The sequence below is a fragment of the Phodopus roborovskii genome, unplaced genomic scaffold (genome assembly GCF_943737965.1).
Source record: "Phodopus roborovskii unplaced genomic scaffold, PHOROB, whole genome shotgun sequence".
Classification (NCBI taxonomy): Eukaryota; Metazoa; Chordata; class Mammalia; order Rodentia; family Cricetidae; genus Phodopus; species Phodopus roborovskii.
Window position 1 is genome coordinate 1,483,848 of NW_026126575.1, and position 23,635 is coordinate 1,507,482.

A 23,635-nucleotide genomic window follows, 5' to 3' on the forward strand; every position below is an offset into this window, starting at 1 on the left:
AGGCAGACAGGCAGGAAACAGAGAAAAGAGATCCCTGAATCAGCAAGCTCTAGATTTATAAATAGAAATGCACCTCTAAATATAGGAGGTGGAGAATAGAAGACACCGAACATGAGCCTCTGGCCTACAGCAGCACACCCATTCTCACACAAAAAAAATGCACATATGTACACACACACACACACACACACACACCATATACAGGCAAAAAATGTACCTTCAACAGCACAAAAAAGCAAAAATATAAAAATGGCATATTATACTCCACATACATTGTATCACAAGAAGAATTAATTGAAAAATGTCAGTTACATGTTTGTTACTATGTTGTTGCTAATACTAGCAGATACTAAGCCTAGGAGAAAAAGAAAGAAAGAAAGAAAGTAAAAATCTGGACTTGTGCCAGACAGTGCTATCGCTGGCATAGCTTTGTTTAGGGGAAGTGTCACTGTGTTTAGGGGAAGTAGGGCTGGTCTGGAAGTTGTCATCTGCCTGCTTCAGGGTCCAGAGTGCCGGGATTTCAGGTGTGGTTTCCTGTGTTGCCTGACTTGCTCTGATGTAAAATTTGAAATCAGGAACTATGACCTCACCACAACCTAGTTCTGAGTAGTCAAGACAATCTGGACATTCAGAACTCCATAAATTCCCACATAAATGTTAGATAGGTTCTAATTTTACTTTTTCTTTCTTTTCTTTTTTTTGTTGTTGTTTGTTTTTGACAGGGTTTCTCTTTGTTAGTCCTGGACATTCTGGAATTCAGAGATCTGCTTGTCTCTATGTCTGAGTGCTGGAATTAAAGGTATGAACCATCACAGCCCAACATTCTTTCCTTTTTGAAACAATCTATGTTGTAATCCCAGACTGGTCTTGAATTCTAGATCCCCCTGCCTCTGCCTGCTGAATGCTAAGGTTACAGGTGTATGCCCCAATACCCAGGAAAGGTAGATATTTAAAATTGAGGACTGCAATGAATCTGCTACTTTGGATAGCACTGTAATTCCCTAAAACAGTACATTTTCTAATCAATCAACACAAGCTATCTTTCTTTTCATTCATTTGGCCTTCATTCCTTCTCTTTTTGCAATGCTAAGAATGGATTTCATATCCTCTTCCAATGAGTTACATTCTAGTTGCAGTGGTTAATCTTATCAATTTATTAAGATCTAGAATCACCATAGAGCTGGACCTTTAATTTGAGCTCTTGGCAGCAGAGGCAGATGTGTCTCTCTGAGTTCCAGGCCAGCTTGGTCTACATATTGAGTTCCAGGCCAGTCAGGGCTACACTATGAAGTTGTTTAAAAACAAACACAAACAAAACAACAAACCAACAGAGCAAGGAACAGAGGAAGTCAAACCTTTGTTAATTCAAGGCCAGTCCTGTGTACATAGCAAGTCCCAAGCTAGCCAGGGCTACATACTAAGACACTACCAAAAAATGAAAACAGTTTAGAAGCACCATGGAAGCATATCTCTGGATGAGGTCTATGAGACTGTTTGCTGAGAATTCTATTGTTGTTTTGTTTTTGTTTTTAGGCAGGCTCTGGAATTGTCTATGTTCCTGGATGTCCTGGAACTCTCTTTGTAGTGAGATTAAAAGCCTGAGTCACCCTCCAATACTCCAGTTCCTGGTGATCTAATGTGCCCTTCTGACCTCCTCAGGCATCAGGCACACACACAGTACACATATATACATATAGTAAATACATTAATCTTTAAAGATGGGGGAGAGAGAGAGAGAGAGCGAGAGAGAGAGAGAGAGAGAGAGAGAGAGAGATGCATCACACTACGTAATCCAGACTAGTTAGCCCACAAGCCTGTGGGCAATTTGTTTCCCTTCTTACCGTAGTAGTGATGGGATTAAAGATGCACACCACTGCATTTGGCTTTTTATATAGGTTCTAATGATTGATTTGGGTCATCGGACTTGTGGTTTGAGTAAGAATGACCTCCATAGGCTCATATAGTTGGATGCTTATCACCAGGGAATGGAACTCTGATAGGATTAAAATATTTAGGAGGTATACTTTGCAGTTTCAAAAGCCCCCAGGCCCAGTCTGTCCTACAGTCTGGGTATCTCTGCCTGCCTTACCCACTCTCTTCCACCTGTGGATCAGCATGTAGTTATCAACTACTACTCCAGCGCCAAGCCTACAAGCTCCCTGCCAGGATGACAGTGGACTAAGCCACTGAAACAGTAAGCAGCCCCCAGTAAAATGTTTTCTCTTGTAAGAACTGTTGTGGTCGTGGAATTGTTTTAACTTCCTTTCGAGATTATTAGTAAGCCAGGCTGGAATCTAAGGAATTTAATAACAAGAAAGCTTACATCTGATAAAGTAACTCAGCAAAACTGTAGAAACTAAATTTACAAGTGAAATCACAGTTCTATACACTAATAATCTCAAAAGGAAGTTAATAGAACAATTTGTTTGTAAAAGTATGGAAAATAAACAAAACCACAAATTATTGATGAAAGAAATTAGAGTGTCAAGGAGATAGCAAAATGATTAAAAGTGTCTTAGTCATTGTCCCACTGCTGTGAAAAGACAACATGACCATGAGAAGGGTTGGTAAGTTTACTTCAGTGGGATTCACCTATTAAGTTACCAGGTCCAGGGCTTTCCACTGTAAGAGTCTAGAGACAACTGATTCAATTTCTTTACTGGCTGAGTCTATGCAGATTTTCTATTTCTTTGTAATTCAGCCTCAGGTTTGGTATTTCTAGGAATGTGTCCAGTCATCTAGGTTATCTGAGTAACAGATATACACTTGTTCACAGGACTCCCTTATAAATTCTTTGATTTCTGCAGTTAGTAGTGTATCCTCAAAGTAGAATCGCCCCATGATGAATTACCAAAGAAAGTTCCACATCATGGTCACCAGGATCCTGCCATCTGTTGGACAGACTCTGCAGAGCTATAAGTGCAGATACTGTTCAAAATGGACAAGTTTACATTCATTTTCTTAGTGGTAGCTAGCTATCCACATGGGGTCTCTGAACTCTGCCATTAACACAAGTTAGATCAACACGTCTTCCTTCCCTGGATATATTTGCTCAGTCAAGAAAATCCAGGTGGGGGAAAATACCTATTTAGATGCATTATTACCAAAAACGCTATTTAGTGCTTGTGAGCAAGAGCATGCCCACACGCACACACACTTATATGCACATATATTACTTCGGTAAGTACCCTCATCTGTGTTATTACCCTATAAAGCCATCATTCTGCCCATAACTGTATACAGCTCAATACTGTATGTTGTGAAATATTTAACTAGGCAAAGATGTGTTAATTTGCTTATGCCGTATTTGTTTAATTATGTAAAGATGTGTTGCTGTTTCACCTTGCCTTCCTAAGGTACCTGATTGGGCTAAAAAAAAAAAAAAAAAAAAAAAAAAAAAGCTGAACAGCCAATAGTGAGGCAAAGGAGGGGTAGGTGGAGCTGGCAGGCAGAGAAAATAAGTAGGAGAACGCTAGAGATAATGAGAGAGGAAAGAATGAGGGAGAAAGGAAAGGAGACATCCAGAGGCCGCCGGGCAGACATGGAGTAGGACACACAGAATGAAAGAAAAGTAAAAAGACCCAAGGCAAAATGCAGATGAAGAGAAACAGGTTAACTTAAGTTTTAAGAGCTAGCGGGACAAGCATAAGGCTAAGCATTTATAACTAATAAGTCTCCGTGTTATGATTTGGGGACTGACAGTCAAAGAATGCCCGCTACAACATTGTTTCTTTTTGTTTTTTGAGACAGTCCTCTCTACATAGTCTTGGCTGCCCTCAAACTTAGAGTGTCACCTGCCTCTGCCTCCAGAGTGTTAGGATTAAAGGCTTGGGCCACTACACCTGGCTCAACATTATTCCTTAATAGAATCTCAGCTGAAGTGGGACAAAGACTTTACTTTCAAGATCCCTTCCCCACCCCGCCCAGGGTTTTTCTGTGTAGCTTTGTAGACCAGGCTGGCCTCTGCCTCCAGAGTGCTGGGATTAAAGGCATGGGATGCCACCACCTGGATTTCCTTTCGTGTTACAGCAACTCATGCCTACCAGCACCCACAAAGTTGAGGCAGGAGAACTGCTGCAAGTTGGAGGTCAACCTTGGATATAAATTAAAGTGAGTGCCAGGCCAGGTTACCTTAAGTCAGTGCTTAAGAGCACTGACTGCTTTTCCAAAGTACCCAGGTTCAATCCCAGCACCACTATGGCAGCTAAAAACCAGAGAATCCAATCTACTCTTCTGGCCTTTGCAGGGTGTGTGTTGTGTTTGTGTGTTCCAGGTGTGTGTGTGTGTGTTTTTCAGGACTACAAAGGGTGTGTGTGTGTGTGTGTGTGTGTTTCAGGACTACAAAAAGATCCTGTATCACAAAACAGTAACTAACAACAAAAAAAAATATTGTTCACAAAGGTGGAGCTGAGGTTTCCGCTCAGTAGTGGTAGATGCTGGTCAGAGCTATGGGTTCAGCAGCCCCCCAAAAAATTTGTTTTAACTTTTAGCATAGTATATCATTATCTTCATATTATCCTCTTGTTGATGGCCCCTCACATTCTTAAATTCTTTAGTGCAGAAAAAACAACTCCCTCCACAGGCCCTTCTTTAGCACAGTACTCAGCATGATACATCCTGAGACTGCCTGTATGCTGACTACACTTTCACTTCCCCTAAAACCCAAGGATAGAACTCAGTGTTCTCTACAGCACCAATTCACTTCTCGGTTTCTGACCAGCACTGCTTTAACAGGTGAAGTTAATAATTAACTATACAGACCATCTGCCCATCATATACACTCACTCATTCTAAACTACACACACTAATAAGAGTAAGTGGATCTTTCTAACCCTGTTTGCTTTAAAACCCTACTTGGCTGGGGGGGGGGGGGGTTGGAGGGGAAATGACCAGAAGGCTCCATCCTTCACAGAAACAACAAGCAGATTGTGGACCCTTTACAACTTCAGACAACCTCATGAGTTCATAGAAAAAATTGGCAGGAGCAGCTGGGTAGGTGCAGACAGACTTCACATGACATACACAGATGATTAACTCAGCCTCCAAAGGATAGCAATGAAAAATGGGAGGACTTGACTGACCCAGGTCTTCCTGTTTAGAAGACCATCATTTTCCTCAATTTAGATGGCTAACATTCCTTTTAAAGTTCTGAAAAGAAAAACTGGCCCAGTGGTCAACTCTGTAAGGACTAATTAACTATATCTTGATCTGTCAAAACAAGAGGTGGCTCAGCAATTAAGGGCACTGACTGCTTTTCCAAAGGACCTGAGTTTGAATCCCAGCATCCGCATCTAGTTCACAGTCATCAGACACCTGCTTCAGGTCTCCTTGAGGAACCAGGCACAGAATTAACTGCACAGACATACAAACACATAAAAAAACCAACATTTTAAAGTTAATAAAACAGAAAATGCACCACTAATAACTCCCCAAAGAAACAGTATTAACAGTAAATAATCTACAATGTAGATTATGAAGTAACTTGTACTTGTGAAATTCTTTTGTTGTTGCTGCTCAATAGTGGAAGTGCTGTGCTCCCATGTGGGTGTGTGAATAGGTGTGTAAGCCAGAGGTTGACACGAGGTGTCTTCCTCTATTGCTCTCCAACTTGCATTTTAAAACAGTCTATCACTAATCCTATGACTCACCATTTCAGCAACAATGGATGGCCAGCAAGTCCCTGGGATCCACCTAACTTTGTCTCCCCAACCTCATACCTCCCACCAGAACCAGAGTCACAGGAGTGTGCTACCATATCCAGCTTTTTTTAAGGTACTAAGGATACAAAATCAGGTCCTCAAGCTTGCAGCCGGCACTTTACAGACAGAGCTACCTCCCCAAGACTGTTTACAAATAGAGCAGGAAAGACCAGAGAAGACAGCAGGAAATACTTAGGGGTTTCATGAACATAATTTAAATCTAACATTTGCTTCCTCAAGGAGTACTCCATTACTACTGCCCCAGCAAACCCAGGACTCTAGGGATCAAAAACAGGTCTTTGCCGGGTGTTGGTGGCTGGAGCCTTTAGTCCCAGCACTCGGGAGGCAGAGGCAGGTGGATCTCTGTGAGTTCGAGGCCAACCTGGTCTACAGAGATAGTTCCAGGACAGGCTCCAAAGCAATACTGAGAAACCCTATGGCAAAAAAAAAAAAAAAAAAAGAAACACCAAAAACAGGTCTTCTACTACTGTACATCTGTAAAAACAGACAACTACACAGCATTTGTCCCAGATACACTAACAGAGAAAGTATTTAGCTTCTTCATTCTTTGAGGGCACCTTAGGAAAAGCTTACTCTCAATATCTAGTGACCGAGTCTGCTAGTCAAACTGATCAAAGGAGAAACTTCTTTAAGGACAGAAAACTGCCTGACTTACCAAAACATAGCACAATGCAGAGGGAAACTACCCAAAGACAGAGGGGGGAAAAAAAAAAAACAGCATGTAGGAGGGGAGGGCAGGGGAGGGGAGTTAGCATGTGTAGGTAGGGAATTCATGTGATAAAGTATCTTGTGAATAAGGAACAGACAATATAGTTAAGCATTAAACAGGCATCTATCTGGTAAAAGAACCCTGCCCCCCCCAACAACATAAAAAACAACAATAACAAAAAAAAAAAAAAAAATCACACATGGGCCAAGGGATAAATGAACAGCTGTTTTTGTCCTGTACAAAAATGATGACATAACCCAGAGAAGAAAACAAAGTGGCAGATCTAACACAGAAAAGTTTGTTTCTACAAAAACACATCACCCGCCAAATTTCATCAAGAAAACAAGCCAAGAAAAAGAATCAAAACTCTATTATCTGAGCCATTTATAGATGGAGAAAAGGAGCTTTGGCACAGAAGAGCCAAGTTCACAGAGCACTAATGTAGTTTTAAAACTAATAGTTACTTTTCCAACTGCTATGATAAAATGTCATGATCAAGACAACTAACACAAGGAAGGGTTTGTTTGGGATAAAAGCCCATCTCCATGAAGGCAGGGAAGCTTGGTGTCAGGCTGGCATGGCAACTGGAACAGCAAACAAAGCTCACAAGCAAGAAACAGAGCATGAACTCAAAATGGCAGAGGTCTTTAGCTTTCAAAACCAGACCCTACTGACCCTTTTCCTCCAGCAAGGCCACACCTCTAAGTCTCCCCAAACAGCATCAATCAGGAGCACCCATTGAAATGCCTGACACCTTGGGGGACATCGCATTCAAACTACTACACTTAACCTATCAAAACTTAAAGATTAAACAAAGTATCATTTAACATTTTACCCATTGGTTAAGTGGACAAAATTCAGAAAATTGACAGTTGACACTATGTAAGCACAACCTTTCATTGCCCCTTGGCAATGAAAATGAAATTTTAAGTTGTGTGTAACCACTGTATCTTAAGGAAATGATTGATAGGTGGCAAAAGGTGAAGACGGAATTCTTTTAATTTATTTATATGTATGGGTGTTTTGTCCGCATGGATGCCTGCACACCACATGCGTGCCTGGTGTCTGCAGAGGCCAGAAGAGGACATCAGATACTTGGAACTAGAGTTACAGGCCATGGTGAATGACCATATGGGTGCTGAGAATTAAACCTGGGACCTCTAAAAAATCCTCCAGTAGTCTTAACCCCTGTATCATCTCTCTAGTCCCCTAAATTCTTTCCTTGCAGGGTTAGAACGAAAATGATCTTTAGAGGATGGCAAGTGCAGTTATCAGAAGTCATTAAAAACAGCATGTAATAGATGAGGGATGTGGGTCAGAGATACACCAGCTACCTAGCATGCATGGAGTCCTGGGTTGCTCACCAGCACAGCAAAAACAAAAGCCAGCATACATTACAAGGAAGAGTTTCTACTACACATGGCAGAACGTTTACAAAGCTACAAATGTGTGTTGTGATCCCACTTTAAAAGAGTTTTGAACAACCACCACATTGTCTAAATGGACTTCTATACTAGCAAGGCAGAGTGGGCCTGTAACTCTAGCACTTGGGTAGCAGAGTTGGGATTACAATTTAAGGCCAGCCAAGGCTGCACAGTGAGACCCTATCTCCGAAAAAGACTTTTATACTGCTTTTGTAGTTTATAAACAATACGAAAGGACAAATCTCAGGTCATGAGGTCATACTTTCCTCTCATAAAGAAATAAGGAAGGCAAAGCTTCATGTCAGTGGTTTTAAAATGTCTAATAAGAAGCAAGCAGGGATGCATATACTCCTGTAATCCCAGTAAGGGAGTCAAGGCCCACCTGGGCTACAAGGGAACCTACCTCAAAAAAAAAAAAAAAAAAAAAAAAAAAAAAAAAAACCCAAAAAGGTCAACAAGTTTCTATGACTTAGAGCCAGAGAGTGTTGAAAATACTAAAGGATTTTAAGAACAGGTAGTTGTTTTGTTGTTATTGTTGTTTTGGTTTTTTGAGACGGGGGTTTCTCTGTATAACCCTGGCTATCCCGAACTTTGCCTCATGAAGATGGGATGGCATCCATCAATAAAAGGATACTTAGAAGGTCTAGGATGTCAGTGCTGAAAATATGGGAGGCAAAGATGGAAAGTCTGATTGGAAGTTTCTTTCATCCTCATTGTGTGCAGAGAACATCTCAAGGTAACTAACTAAGGCTATTACACTTATTCCCTAGAATAAATCTATTTTGGAGAGTGAATCTTGAATCAAGGTGACATAAACAGAGCTAAACTCCCAAACCATGCCTGGTAGCACCTACAATCCCAGCACTGAGGAGACTGAAGAATGAGGATTACCGAGCCTGGGACACACAAGGAAACCAGGATTCAAACAAGCCACACATATATACTGCAGAACTAAGCTCCTTTCAGCTTCCAAGCTAACCACCTGCCTGAATAGAAATCTCTAAAAAAGGTTAGTTTCTCTCAGCCACTTTAACTGACACTAGTGCTTCCAGCCCTGGGCCTACTGAATACACAGTAGGATCACACTTAGGATGCCTCTTATGTTGTGACTTATTCTAGCCATTGAGCCATAAGCATAAGTGGGATGAGTCATTTTTGGCCTGGAACAATTTCCTCTAGGCCCAAGAGCAGTTTGCTTTTTCTCTGCCCTGTTACGGATGCTTCTTAAGTAAGGAGTAGGAAGGATGCAGGGCTGGAATTGAGCTCTGTGTGGAACACTTGCTGAGTATACACAAGGCCCTGGGTTTTACCTGAGGAACAAAAAGGGAAGGGAAGGAAAGGGGTGGGCCTGTTATCTCAAGTGCAAGGCCAGTCTGGGCTAACATGGCAAGGCTCCTCTCAAAACAAAATATGACAACAGAAAGCCCAGCAGCAACCCAAGAATCTGTGCTATTGTGCACAGTCAGAGGTTGTTTAAAAGCATAGCCTCACCCGTAATGTCTGATACTGTTTTAAAGGTCACTACCCGGAAACTTTTCACATCACAGAAACAGAACAGCAGTATAACTGCCTTATTTTGTTTTTGAGACAAGTTTTCTCTGTGTAGCCCTGGCTATCGTGGAACTCACTGTACACCGGGCTTAGCCTTGAATTCACATAGATCCACCTGCTTCTGCCTCCTGAGTGCTGGGACTAAAGGTTTACACCACCACACCCAGCTTATAGAGCTGGCTTTTAAAATGCTGAAACACAAAACAAATATTGAGGAAGGCAGATCTTCACTGAAGATGCTATTCTCATAGTAGGTTCTCAGAGCCTTCTGCAAACTTAAGACACTAGGTGATAGTCCCAGACCCTCTATGTAGTGGCTTCCCAATACTGAACATCTTGGAAGAAGGAAGTGACATGTCAAGAAGTTTAATTTGAATTTGTGAAGCTTAAACGATGCAATGTACAGGCTGTTCATGTTCCATGTATCATATTCCCATAGGGAGGAAAAACAAAGACAACTTTCAAAAAGCAAGTTCCTTGGAAAGCAATTCTTGCTAAGAAGGCTTTGTTCCTCGGGTTGTCTGTCTGTCTGTTTGTTTGTTTTGGGGGGGTTAGCAAGGAAAGAAAAGCTGGAAACTTGTATTTGCTGGTCTGTACCATGAAGATGTTGTCTTATAAGTTGTCTTAAGCTAAATTTAAACCTAGGACTAAATAAGAGGCAAAAGTAACAGTGCTTTTTTTTTCTTTGCTTTTTGGGTGGGCAGGCTGGCTGAAAAGCAGATAGCTATTGATACAGGCAGATATAGGAACTGTTTTCAACATCTCCAGAAGTTTTTATTCTAACTCCAGACATCATAGACACTTAGATCAATAACCGCCTGGCCATAAGTTCCTAAAAGGAACCTACAAGGCTGGCTTCTTCCACCCCTAGTCTTCCCATTTTTAAACTATTATTAAAGGCAATTCTGGGGTGGGATCATAGCTTAGTGGTAGAGTGCTTGCCTAGCTCCTGTGAAGCCCTAAATTCAATTGTGATAATAAATTATCACAAGAAAATCATTCCTCTCCCAGAACTAGGACATATCCAATTACTGTTGTTGTTTTGTTTTTGTTTTTACCCCTTCTCCAAGACAGGGTTTCTCTGTGTAACAATCCTGGTTGTTCTATAACATGCTTTATAGACCAGGCTGGCATCAAACTCAGAGATCTGCTGCCTCTGCCTCAGAATGATGGGATTAAAAGTGTGCACCATAACAACTCAGCTATCCAGATTATTCAACACAGTCATGAGGTTCAACAGACAATGTCTACCTGGTATAGCATTAACAACAGTGGCACCTCTTAGCCCAAATGCCAATCTTCCCACTAAGTTACATTTCCACATCTTTATCCAAAACTTCACTAAGGCACTCTTCTCCCTACATAAGTCATCAAATAACTTTAACATTTTCTTTAAGCTATTTTTAGGACTCTCACCTTCCTGGTTCTACAATTATTCCTCAATCTCCAGGACTCCTAATTTTACATTTCCACAACTGCTGGCAGCCTTTTCTTATAGTAGACAATAAAAATCTAGTAAACTACTGGTCCAGAAACTACTCACTTGCTACCAAAAGTAACTCTGCAGAGTTACAGGTGCGGACTGTTAAAGCTTTAAAGGGGGCTGAGATTTTGGAAGAAGCAAAGCCGTGTAATACAACCTAAGATCTGATGTTCAAAGCTCAAGATCATTCAGCCAAAAAACCAGCAATCTGATGCCAGCAAACACCTATACTAGCATATGCATAAGGGACTCCAGCACTTTAAGGACGACACATCAGATCCAGTCTGAATGCAGGTGCCCTCTGCTATGGCCAAGCTATACTCTTCAGGACAAGCTCATCAGAGATGGGGGTCAAGATCAAAGATCAATAAAGCAAAGAAAGAGACCACAGAGATGGCTTCTCATCAGCCACCACACTGAAGTCATTCTGTTTTTCTATCCTCAGAACATTCATCATTTCATTACTTGTTTTCTTTTGGGAGGTGATCACATCTAGGGCCCTGCATATGCTAATCAAAGATTCCCCAGCCTTCACCTCTAACAGGTAAGCAACACTGTTAATAGCCTCAAACTAAGGCACACTTTGATCTGGGGCCTCTCTTGCCCACTCCAGGTCTCCCTGCACTGGTAAGGGAAAAAGGGGCCACAATGGGTCAAATTCTGTGAGCAGGGGCCCTATCCATTAAGTGAAACAGACAGGTAAACTGTGACCCACACACAACCCTCCAAGCTTGCCCATTCATGCATTCCAAGCCTAGCCACAATTCAGAATGGGACTTACTGCAGGGTAGGATCTTTAAGGGTTATAAGTTAAATGAAGTCATTAGAGTTGGCCCTTCCTTATTCGGTATAACTAAAAGGAGGTTAAGACATCACACAAATGATGATGATGATGTGAAGGGCAGGGAAGAGGCTTCAGAAACATCTTCTGTCCATCTGCAGTTCAGGTGAATAACCTCCAGAGCCTTGGGGAAATACACTGTTGATGTTTAAACTACCATGGCATATAAGCAGACACATAGCCTATAACCCAGCCTTTCTACTTTTTATCTTTTCATTTCTATTTTGAAATAGAGGTTTTCTTATGTTATCCAAATTCATCTTGAACTCTTGGGCTCAAGAGATTATTCTGTGTCAGCCTCCAGAGTAACTGGGAATGCAGATGCACAGCACACCACCAGCTCTACTTAATTTTAAACATTTTAATCATATAATGGAATATTATGGTGCAATGAAAATGGAATTAAAACCACACATTACATGAGATTTCAGAAAATATATAAAGGATATAAAGGAATGACTGCACAGAGGATAATTCCATTAACACAAAGGAATCCAAACTAAGCAAAATTAGTCACAGTGTTAGAAATCAGCTGCAGCTGGCTTCATGTTCTGGGCGTGGGAGTGGGGTAGGACTGGGGCTGGAGGAGATGTTCAATAAATAGCTTTACAAAAATGAGGAAAAACAAAAAAAAAAAGAAAATCCTCATTTGAGTTAACAGCAGTAAGGAGCTAATGGCTTGAAAGAAGCACAAGGAGTCCTTTCCTTTAAGTTTGTGAAAATTCTATAAACTGCTCATCTATATTTCCATATAGATGTGTACCTATTTAAAAAGTGGGCCATACAGGCAGAGGCAGAAAGATCGCTGAGTTTTAGGCCATCTTGGCCTTGAGCGAGTTCCAGGACAGCCATGGCTACACAGAGAAACCCTGTCTGGAAAAAAGTAAATAAATAAAATTAAATAAAAAATAAAATTAAAGTATATATTTGCAGGAAAAAAGCTAGTAGGTAGAAAAATCACAACCTTTTTTTCTTTGTAGTTCCTACCTTTAAAAAAAAAAACCTGATTAGTTTAATAATCAGCAAAAAAGATATAACTTTAAGTACGTTAATAGAAGAAAGATATATGTGCATAAGGGGTCAAACTACAAAGACCTTCAGGGAATATATGTGTGATGGAAAAGGCAAGATGGCACTCCACTCTAGCTAAACCATATAACCAGTCATGCCCATCTCAACAAGAAACACTGGGCTGACAGCATAAAATTACACTCCCTGGGATCCCTAAGTAACAGACAAATACTAGATGCATTTACAGAAAATGCTGGGTAGGACGGTTTCTACAAGTCAACAATGTTCTTCCTGAAGTCACTGACTAAATGACACCAGCCAAAGCATTTTTCCCCCAGACAGGGTCTATGTAATTCTAGTTGTCCTGAAACTATGTAGACCAGGCTCTCCTCACTCACAGAGATCCATCTACTGTGATTAAAGGTGTGTGTCAACCTACCTGAACTGCTTTAAAAAGGGGGGGGGGGTTTCACTGTGTTGCCCTGGCTGGTCTGTAACTCAATATGTAGATCAGGCTGGCCTCAAACTCAAAGCTTTACCTGTCTCTACCTCCCAAAAGGTATATGCCACCACACTCTAGAAAGATGACCTAGAGCTGCTTCAAGGCCCCCAGATCTGTAAGTGCATGGAGAATTGTTGGCAGACTGACCAATCATTCTAAGAGACACAGTGATGGATGTCTACAATCCCAACACTTAGGAGGTGAAAGAAGATCAGCAATTTAATTAAGGTTTCAAGGCTAAGCTGGACTACAGAAGACCCATTCAAAAAGAAGGTGGCTGTGTGTACGCATGAGTATCAAGCCACTGCTGTTCATAAAGTTCAAGCTGAGATTTTTAAAGATGAATTCAGTGTAGCTTTGCTGTGTGCTCAACTCAGGCTAAAGTTTATTAAATTGAAGTCAACCTTTTAAAACTCACACTGATACAGTCTCAAACAAATAGTATTAGTTAACCTTTTCTTTCTTTCTTTCTTTCTTTTTTTTTTTTTTTTTTTTTTTTTTTTTGGTTTTTTGAGACAGGGTTTCTCTGTGTGGCTTTGTAAACCAGATTGGCCTTGAACTCACAGAGATCGGAGTGCTTCTGCTTCCTGTGAGAGCTGGAATTAAAGGCATGGGCCATCACCACCCTGAATCATTTTAATTTTAATTAGCATGTATTTTGATTTCATTTACATACATGTATATAGTGCATTTCAGTTGTGTACAACAACTGTTACAGGCTCAAGTCAAGTGAGTTAACTTTCTGAAGAAGCCATCTTCACTTAATGCCAGGGAGCATCAAGAACCGCCTTCACTAGCAGGGTGTTGGTGCCGCACGCCTTTAGTCCCAGCATTCGGGAGGCAGAGGCAAGCGGATCTCTGAGTTCGAGGCCAGCCTGGTCTACATACATTCCAGGACAGGCTCCCAAAAAAAAAAAAAAAAAATAGATAAATAAATAAAAAAAAAAAGAACCACCTTCACTCTGCTGGTAGCATCATAAACAAGGCTGACTGAGAAGCAGGTCAGGCTGCGCAATCCCTACAGACTGCTCAGGTCCTCAGGCTGCCTCAGATCTACTCTGTGCCAACACAGGCAATCCTAGGAGACCAGGAAATCAAACAGTGATGACATCACCAAAGCAGAGGTCTGGATGGCCTCCCACCCTGTGCATTAATTAATTACTGCATCTACAAGCAGATGAACAAGGCCAATACTGCATGTCACGTCACCACCAGAGCCAAATCCCAAGCTTCCTTCCTTCCCCAAGGGGACATTTTGCAAGTAGCTATTCTTACATATGGTTTTGGAATCTGAGTCTGCAATACTAAAACTGAAACTAGTCAGAGACTCCTAAAGTCGGTTTTGATTTTAACCATCATATCAGTTTTATCTTTGGTTTACAAATCATAGCTCACAACCACTATTTAAAGTCTGGCTTTGTTTTTGTTTTCTATTTAAACTCTAAAACATAAATGCAAATAATCTCTAGTCTAAAGGTGAAAGATGTGAGGACAATTAACTCAAAAAACTCCACAAAATGTCTCTGCAGCAAGTGCAGGCAGTGCACCCAGACCACTTCACCCAGGAAGAGCATAGGCCAGCAGAGGTAAGCGTCTGATAATGCAATGAGAACACAACAGTAACCCAGTGGAGCAGAAAGGAGGAACCAAAACATAAGGGAGCTCCAGAGCCCTTCCAAAGAGGACCCAGCTCTAAGAGGAGCTGCTGGTAAGCCCAGATTAGCCAGGGAAACAGTCATGTCTCCACCATATATGCTCACTTTGATGGAGATAGCATGGAAAAAAATGAAAGGGTCTGGGTTTGCACCATATTTTCATAGAAAGGTTAATGACAAACATATAGTAAAAGTATTATAGTGCAGATCTCTTTGAAGATGGAGTAACAGCAAATCCAACGACCAAACTTTCTTGCCTCATTTGGTGGTGGAGTCAGAAACTGATTCACAGCCCCTTCCTTACAAGGACTGTTCTCTTAGAGAGTTAGGACCTCTGATTATGAGGCACAGTTGGCACCAAAAAAAGAAAACCAGAAAAGTCACCCATGTGGTTGCCAACAATTACCTGGAAGATTACACTGATAAACTATTTTTAGAGCAACTTCTCAGTTCCACCCTCCTATATTTACTCATGTAGTTCTACCTTCACAGTAAAAAAAAAAAAAAAAAAAAAACCTGGGTACTTAAAAGGAGGGAACCAGAGAGCCATGGGAAACAAGGGGCACAGGTTTTTTTAAATCCAGAATGCATCACCAAGTCTGGCAGGAGCCACATTATGCTTTCTTGTCAGTTGAGAAGAAAATATTAGCATACCCAACGTGCCTTTGCTCACACATTACAGTGTACTGTACCAAGAGACATCCATTTCCCCTGGAGGAGGACAAAAAAAAAAAAAAATCACAACAAAAATGGAATCAAGTTGAATGTTGATGGTAACTCTTCAAAAGAGGTGAGAGGTGGTCAGCCATAAACTATAATGTGACCCTCTCTTTCAGGAACAAACCATACAAACGCTATTCCTAAAGTTCATGTGTACAAGCATGCGGTCTTGAGTTCAGATTCCCAGCACTCCCATTTCAATCAGAAAAGAAAAAGTTAGGTGCAGAGACATCCATAACACCAGTGGGGGGAAAGGGAATGCCTTGGAGCTCATCAGCTAGCCTGCTTAGGAATGGACGAGCTCCAGGTTCAGTAAAGAGACCCTGTCTCAAAAAAAAAAAAAAAAAAAAAAAAAAAAAGTTGAACAATTAAGTAAGATACCCCATACAACCTCTGAACCTCTGGCCTATACATACACACATGTGAAGACACCACATACAAAAAGTTGGCAAGTATTTCAAGTTGTCAGCCTGAAAGAACACTACACTTTTGGATGTCTGATTCACCTAAAACGATTAAAAACAAAAACTATTTTTGCAAAAAGTCCCACATTCTTTCCATAGCCCAGTCATTTCAAAGCATAGTTCCTAGTTGTGAGGCTCACCATTTTACAATTCCTTGAGGAGAGACTCATGTCTATCTCCCTGAGTCAGGACCCAGTAATGCCTGACACATATAGGATGGAAGAAAAACATTTCCTAAATGAAGCTGCCAGTCTGCTCTAAACTCACACATTACATAAAGTTATAGCCCTTAAGTGTATAAACTGGGTAGCAAAGTAAATGCTGGGCACTCTCGGATACCAAACTTTAGCTTGGTCAGCTTCAGAAGTAGCTATAACTCACTTTCAGCTCTTTTGTTTTTTTCGAGACAGGATTTCTCTGTGGCTTTGGAAGCTGTCCTGGAACTAGCTCTTGTAGAGCAGGCTCGTCTCAAACTCACAGAGATCCCACTTTTCAGCTCTTACACTCAATTCTGAACCAATCCTTCTAAGCTAGAAAAGAAACCTATCAACAGGAGATTTTCTTAACCCAATCATGCGGGCAATCAGCTGCTGAAGTCACAAGGGTCTGTTCTTTGGGAAGCCAAAGACAGTATTTTCATCAGTGAAGAACCAGCAAGCTAGGCACCCATCAACTCTTGTAGAAAAGAAGGTGCACACGGTAGACAAGCCAGAACTGACCCAAAGAAAAGATCTAGATACCAAAATTATTCAAATCAATTATGTATCTTGCCAGAATTCATGATCTTCTGATTCAGTGATACTACACTACCATAACAATAATATGCCTTGTTAAGTCACAACTGCAAATGCAACATGGCTTTAAGGTAAGATCAAGAGGCTCTCAAATGATATCACTAGACAGGAGGTGGAGGGGAGTGCTGATGGACAGATAACAGGTGGCAAGCTTTCGGGGCATCTAAAGCAGAAGAGGCCAGGGGCCAGCAGATTGCTAAGTAGCCTGAGTGACTACGCTTCAGTCTTTCACTCTGTAACTTATCAGCGGTGTGACCTTGGACGACTGACTTAACCTCTCTGTTCTTTGATTTCTCTATAAGCAGACACTGCCTCGGTGCTTCGGAGGACTGCTGGGAGAATAGGACAACCTGTGCGGTCTTGTCACGAAGCACAGCAAACGAGAAATCTGAAATCTTCCCAACGTTACTCTCAGCATCGACACCATTACCAGCCTGGAGGACGCCAGCCCTTTTGAGGTACTCAGGAGGTCCTTCCCCCCTGGAACTTCGGAAATAGGGTTTACCGTGCAGGACCCCAGGGTCCGCGGCGGCCGGGGCATGTGACGCGCCCGGCAGCGCAGCCTCTGTGGCCGGCCGGTACCTCTTCCCACCCAGCAAGGCCGCCGCCGAGGAACGCGCCTGGCCTAAGAATCCCCGTACCCGCCGCCCGCCGGGTCACCCCGCGCCCTCCGACCTCCGCCGGACGGGCGCCGCCCCGCCTGGCCCAGCCCGGCTCTCGCCGCGGACGCCAGGCCCAGAGGCCGGGACCGCGGCGGGGGAAGGGCAGCCCAGATCTGCCGCTCACCGCGGGGTCCGCTGAGGAGACACAACGCAGGCCGTGAAAAAGAGGTCCGACTCCGGCTCCAGCAGGCTCCCCGGAGCTGCCCAGCCCCAAACACCGTAATCAGCGCCGCCGCCTCGGGCTTTATGGCCAAAGCTCCGGCCTTGCACCCACTTCCGCCACCGCCGCCGCCCCGAGCGGAAGTGCCTGTCACGAGACACTTGACGCTAGGGTTGTGGGGAGGAGCCCCGCCTCCACTTTGCGTCACGTTCCGGTCGCGTCAGGCCCTGGCCCCGCTTCTCGTGGGGTAAATATGGCGATCTCCAGATGGGGGCTGCCATCTTTGAGAGTCATGCAGAAGCTGGAGCACGCCATATTGGACCGAGAACGGATAATGTATCGTCCCCGGGTTACACCCCCCACCCCGTACCCATAAAGAACGCTGAAGAATTGGGTTTTTCCGGAAGACGCTGGTTAGTCAGCCAAGTAGCAGGCAGGGTGTGATTCAGGGTCTTCTAATCCCACCGGGAGCAGCCTATACGGTGGATGGAAACGATCAGTTACAGTGTCCTCAGTGGCGGAGACCAAGAGGTGAACTAGACTCGACTAAATAAATGGACAGGATAGATAATCCAAGAAAATAGAAAAAGAGCTAAGGGGTTACTAAACTAAAAAGAGAGACACAAAAAAGTGATTGTGGAGGCACAGGCTTTGGACTCACCCAAGGGAAGTAAAGGCAAGAGAATGGAAAGGGTAGATCTAAAATTCAGTCAATTAAAAAGGTTCATAAAAAGCTGGGCGATGTTGGTGCACGCCTTTAATCCCAGCACTCAGGAGGCAGAGGCAGGAGGATCTGTGTGAGTTTGAGGACAGCCTGGTCTACAAAGCTACACCGAGAAACCCTGTCTCGAAAAATTTAAAAAAAAAGTTCATAAAGATGTATTAAACATATCTCTGTCCAGTACCAAATTGCCTCCCAAGCCCTACTTACTCTCCCTCCCTCTCTCCCTCCCTCCCTCTCTCTTTGACTGGAACTCACCTAAAAGTCTTGACCACCAATTATCCTCAAGCCTTCAAGATTCTAAGGTTACCTGTCTTAAACAAAACAGAGAGAGAGAACTATATTTTTCTAGTAGCATATATATATATATACATATATATATACATATATATATACATATATATACATATATATACATATATATGTATACACACACACATACACACACACACACACACACACACACACACACACACATATATATATATATATATATATATATATATATATATTTCGATTTCTAAGGGACTACCAACTCCTTTTCCAGGACTGGTACCAATGAATCCCTTTGTACTAAGCTAACCTTTCAAAGGTTCTGCCATTTTCCAGCATTTCCCCGATAAGGAGAGAACCTCCAACACATGAATTCTAGCTCTTGACTGTTTAGCTTTTAATTTAACCAATCACAGTGACATATCTTACACATTGTAAACAGATATCTCACAACAAAAAGGCCAGGGAGGAATAAGCAGACCTCAGCAACTAGGAAAAGTGGTTGTTTGGGTTACCTATCTGACATCTGACAGGGATGTAGGACCTTACGAATGACTGAAATAAAGAACTGGGAATAGACTAGGACTTTCCACAACTGTGGGAACATGGGAAGTGGGTGCAGACTTTGTCTCTCCGTCTCGTCTTAGGTACAGAATCAGCCTCCACATGGCAGATAGAACAGCGGTCAGGAAGCAAAGCTGGATGTGTCTAAGACTACTGGCACATGGAACCCATGAAAGACACTAGGAGACAACCATGAGGCCCAGCAGGAACTGCTCAAACATAAACTGTGTACAACACACAATGTGTACTTGTATTAATACAGACATGTATGTTACCTTTAAAAGTTTAAGTATTCTCAGAACAAGTGAACCAGACTCCAATAAAAAGGGATGGCCCAGGTGATCCAGCATCTCAAAATGCCTCTGTTACAGTCTCCTCAGAATTCTGCACCCAGAACAGCTTCAAGTCTGCTGGATGAGATGGTTCAGTCTCACAAACTACTCCAACCAAGACTTAACAATTACTCTGATTTTCTCTTTCTCTTTTTCTTTTTTCTTTTCTGTCTTTCTTTTTTTTTGTTGTTGCTTTGTTTTGATTTTATTTTTTTTTTGTTTGTTTTTTCAAGACAGAATTTCTCTGTATAGCTTTGGAGGCTGTCCTGGAACTCGCTCTGTAGACCACGCTGGCCTCAAACTCACAGAGATGTGCCTGCCTCTGCCTCTCAAGTGCTGGGATTAAAGATGTGTGCCACCGACACCCGGCTTACCCTGATTTTCCCAAGGTCCCCCCTAAGATACCAGTGACCACAGACAACTGGAAATCATCTAGAGAATGATGCCCACATTCTCAAGAGATGGATTATGTGTGGGATTTGGTTATTAAATGAATTATAAATGTCATTATTAGGGAGAGTTGGTTACAAGTTTTTATTGTTCACAGGAAAAAATAAAATAAACAAAAGAGTTAAATGCAAAGAAATCTTTCTAAAGGAAAAAAGGGAAATATGGTATAGAAATAGTGAGTTAAAAGGGTAGATTACTAGGACTGGAAAGATGGCTTAGTGGTTAAGAGCAGTGACTGCTCTTCCAGATAGTTAAGCAGGAGAACCAGACTAAGAGAACGCTGGGAAGAAGAGGGTGGAGTTGGGGGGTCATCAGGAGAGGCAGAGGAAGCAGGAGATGAACTTGCCATATTGAGAAAAGGTACTGAGCTATGTGGCAGACTGTAGATGAGAAACATTGGTTAATTTGAGTTATAAGAGCTAGTTAATGACAAGATTAAGCTATCAGTTGAGCATTTATAATTAATAATAAGTCTCTATGTGGTTATTTAGGAACTAGGTGTTGAGACAGAAAAGTCTGCTTACAGACCTCCCTATATATGCACACAAATACACCACCCACCTACTCCTACATGAGTATGAAGAAAATAAACAATAAAATTCATTAAGTGATTAGTGAGATGCAGTTGATAAAAATGTGAGATAATCTTTTTGTACACTGTGAAGATGTGTCTCTTCTATGACACCTTCTGATTGGCTTTAAAACGAGATGAACCGATCAATAGCTAGGCATGAGAAGATAGGCGGGACTTCCAAGAAGACATAGGAACTCTGGAAAGAAGACTAGATGCAGAGTGAGACACAGAGGGAGTCATGCTTACAGTATGGAGGAGAGGTAATGAGCAACGTGGCAGAATGTAGATTAATATAAACAGGTTAATATAGGGTTTAAAAGCTAGTTGGGAACAAGCCTAAGCTAAAGCCAAGCTTTCACACTAAGAAGTCTCAGTGTCATTATTTGGGAGCTGGAAGTACAGAGCAAGTCTGACTACAATAAAATGGAGTTTTGTAGCCAGGAATGATAGGTACAGCCTTTAGTCCTAGCAATCAGGAAACTCCAACCAAGAGTTGGAGGCCTGTCTGGGCTATATATAGAGACCCTATATCAATAAATAAATAAAATGCTAAGGAATCATAATGGGAAATAGGTGATACCAGGCATGGGTGTCCAAAAAGTCCTCTCTGAGGATGTCCCATTTGAACAAGACCAGTGAGTGACACAGCATCCTACATGAACAGAATGTGCTATGTTTGGCCATAATAACAGAGCAAAGTTCTATACAGAAGGATACACCTTGTTCAAGGGACAGCAGAGCCAGTGTAGTTGAAGCAGAGCAGATGAATGAGGAGAAGCAACTGGGAGAGAGGGGAGGAGCCAGATACTATGGTAGTTTCTGGTTCATTTCCCTTATGCCATGTGTGAAAAGAAGCCCTGAAGGTATAGATGAGATATGTTTGATAGAAAAGGCGGGGGGGGGGGAGGAGAGAAGGGGTCTGTGTAGGTTATTGCACAGCAGAGCATGTCTTGGCCACCACCTTTTCCTCCTCTTTCCTATAATGAACCTTCTCCTGGCCATGGAAGGCTATTTCCACAGCCTCATGACCCAGTTTAATGTCTATTGGGGGATATTTGTTTACATTGCATGAAGATATGTCTGTGTTTGCCTCACCTGCCTAAGGCATCTGATTGAATAATATAGAGCTGAATGGCCAATAGCTAGACAGGAGAGAATAGATGGAACTCCTGGACAAAGAGAGGAACTCAGGGTTAGAAGCTTGTAGGTGGATTTTTCTGTTCTGTCAGCTGTTCCCCAAATATCCACATGGAGACTTATTATTAACTATAAATGCTCAGCCAATAGCTTAAACTTTTTTTCACTAGTTCTTATACCTTAAATTAACCCATTTCTATTCATTTATGTGCTGCCCATGTTTACCTCATGTACATACTTCCCATCCTGCTCAATCTACATCTCATAGTGTCTCCTTTGACCCCACCCTTCTTTTTCCCAGCATCCTATCTGCCCCAAAAATCCTGCCTAACCATCAGCCAGTGACTCTTCATTAACCAAGGAGAGTGATACATACTTATATACATGCAGAATCTGCCATGACAGGAGATACCACCAAGACACAGAGGGAGTAGGATGTGCAGAATGGAGGGAAGGTAAGGAGCCACATGACAGAACATGGATGAATAGAAATGTGTTAATTTAAGTTATAAGAGCTATTTGGGGGGAAAGCCTAAGCTAAAGGGAAAGCTTTCATAATAATACATCTACCTGACACTATCTGGGGGCTGGTGGTCCGAAGTAAGTCCAACAAGAAAGACTAGCTACAGATGTCTGATTTTGTCTGAGTTCCTTCTGCCTTCACCTTCTGCAATGCACCACCATCTCTGTGTTATCCAGTGTTGTGGATTGCATTCAGGCAAGTGCTCTATCAACTGGGTTACACCCTAGCTCTGATTTTGATTTTTTAAAGTCTTCTCTTATATAATATATCCCAACTGCATTTCCTCTCCTTCCACTCCTCCCAGTTCACACACACACACACACACACACACACACACACACACACTTCCCCTCTCCCCCAGATCCACTGCTCCTTCTGTTTCCCTTCAGAAAAGAACAGGCCTCCCAGAGACATCAACTGAGCACAGCATAACAAGATGAAATAAGACTGAGGAACAAACCTTCAGATCAATGCTGGATGAGGCAAACCAGTAGGAGGAAAAGGGTCCATAGGGCAGACATTTTCTTTTTTTCCTTTTCTTTTTCTTTTTTCCCTTTTTTTGAAACAGGGTCTCTGTACATAATCCTCACTGTCCTAGAATTTTCTGTGTTAGCAGTGCTCAACATGTGGGTCACAACCCCTTTTGAGATGGAATCAGTTACCATGCCTATCAGATATGTATATAATGATTCACAACAGTAGCAAAATTTCACTTATGAAGTAGCAATGAAATAATTTTATGATTGGGGGCCACAACAACATGAGGAACTGTATTGGGGGGGAGGTCTCAGTATTAGGAAGATTGAGAATCGCTGCTTTATGTAGACCAGGCTGGCCTTGAACTATAGTGAGTCTTTCTCTGTCCTGCCAGCCAGCTCCCAAGTCACAACACAGAGACTTACTATTAATGTGAAAGCTCAGCTTATAGCTTAGGCTTGTTTCTAACTAGTTCATAACTTAAATTAACCCATATTTTTTAACCCTTGTTCTTTCATGTGGCTTGGTTACCTTTACTCTGTATTGTCCATGCTCCTTCCTCTCCATCTAGTTGGCCTCCCTCTTCTTCCCAGTGTCCTCTGTGCCTAGAAACTTAGCTATTTACCATTCAGCCTTTTATTAAACCAATTACAGTGACATATCTTTACACAGTGTTATCAAATATCTCAAAACATTGGAGTCATAGCCAGTCTATATAGTGAGAACCTGTCAAAAATAAAAATGAAAACAAAAATAAAAACAAAGCATCAATTTTAGCTTAGTGTATTAACACATGCCTATAATCCCAGCTCTTAGGGAACATGACAGCCTGCTTCAAATAAATTAAATACACAATAATGAAAAAAACAAAGGAGAGAATTACTCTAT

At 42.0% G+C, this 23,635-nt stretch overlaps 2 protein-coding genes across 2 annotated transcripts in view; one reads left to right on the plus strand and one right to left on the minus strand.

Moving 5' to 3' along the window:
• Positions 1 to 17,841, minus strand: part of Rab7a (RAB7A, member RAS oncogene family) — a 51,254-nt gene extending 33,413 nt beyond the window's left edge. Inside the window, exon 1 of the mRNA XM_051203382.1 lies at positions 17,661 to 17,841. The gene's annotated coding sequence lies outside the window, so the exon portion shown is untranslated. The remainder of the gene's footprint in view (positions 1 to 17,660) is intronic.
• Positions 1 to 23,635, plus strand: part of Mgll (monoglyceride lipase) — an 883,522-nt gene that overhangs the window by 105,317 nt on the left and 754,570 nt on the right. The window lies entirely within an intron of this gene.